This window comes from Chaetura pelagica, unplaced genomic scaffold (assembly GCF_000747805.2).
Source record: "Chaetura pelagica isolate M959 unplaced genomic scaffold, ChaPel_1.0 scaffold278, whole genome shotgun sequence".
Taxonomy (NCBI): Eukaryota; Metazoa; Chordata; class Aves; order Apodiformes; family Apodidae; genus Chaetura; species Chaetura pelagica.
This window is the reverse complement of record NW_009954497.1, coordinates 2,317,546-2,318,889: the sequence shown is the minus strand read 5'-3', so window position 1 is coordinate 2,318,889 and position 1,344 is coordinate 2,317,546.

Here is a 1,344-nt window from a genome sequence, read left to right as displayed (position 1 = left end):
CGGCCCTCTTGCGGGAGGAGCGGGGGTCGGGAAGGGTCTGTGCGTGACGGCGAGGCGGCCGGTGCCCGCAGGTCGGGCTGCTGCGTTGGGCAGGCCTGCGGGGCAGGCCAACCCGCGGCTGCCCGGGCAAAGCGGGACTTCGTGCTTCATTCTGACGGCTTTAAATGAAAGGGTTTGGTGCAGAGGTCTGGGGGAGGCTGTTAAAGTCGGGGGATGTGGCTGTAGCTGCCTTAGGGTCGAACAAGGCCGCCCGGACAACAAAAGCAAGAGGGACAATAATAAGGGTGCCTTTAATGCACTGTCTGACAAATGGTGAAGTGAGTCTTCAGGCTTGGCCCCCAAACCACCCATGTGGAGTCGTCTGGCTGTTAAGGAAATATATATTTAGACATACTTTAGCAGGTTGCTTTAAAAGAAATAATTTATTGAACTTTTCTGCATGCTTTCTCTTGAAAAACACGAGGTGATAGAAGTAGTTAAGGAGGATTTTGAGTGTTGGATGAAATACAACACAGTAGCAAGGATTTGTTTATTTCCTTCCATCTAGAGGATTAAGAAAGCAATTACCAATGCATTTAATTTAGGCATTTAGTCTGAATGCAGCAACACTACTCTGTCAGCATCCAAAGGGTACTCCTTAGGGGCATGCTGTGCTGGATTTTAAAGTTCTCCGTAAGCATCAGAACACCTGATTATGCTCTTTCAATTGAGCTTTAAAGGAACTGCTATCCTAGAGGAGGAGGTTAAAAAGTACAGGAAAGTACAGGAATAGGCCTTCCATAGAATTGACGTGCAGAGAGCACCATAAAAGCGTGGGATGTGTCTTGCTTTGTCTTGACAGTTTGGGAGTGGCAGTGATAAGCTCTGGGAGAAAAAAAAACAACACCATGTGCAGCAAGGTTGGTTCAGAAGAGATGTACAGTCTGAGAGCATTAAAGGTCATAGGAGCAAAGCATGCAAGAAGGTGAGGTAGCAGGGAACTTCATTGTTGGTGGTGATTGCTCTGTGAAGAGTAGCTACGTCTTAAATTGTCAGGTGCCTGTTCCACTGTTGTGGCTTAATTGTTAGTGGTTTCAAGGGCAAGCCTTCAAATACTGATTTTAATCACAGGTCATGCATTTAGTAGGAAAAAAAATCTTTGCTGCTAAAACAAACAGTTACAAAGCTGTTACAAACCTGCAAATTATTTCACTGAAAAAGATCTCACTGTGCTTTAATATATAGATTTGTTATTTGTTTATCTGTTTTTACTGGAACACATGCATACCTTTGAATGTATTTGAGATGTGAGCAAGGGTTTTTTTTTTTATAACTTCCAACAGAAAACAATTTATTGGGCGCAGT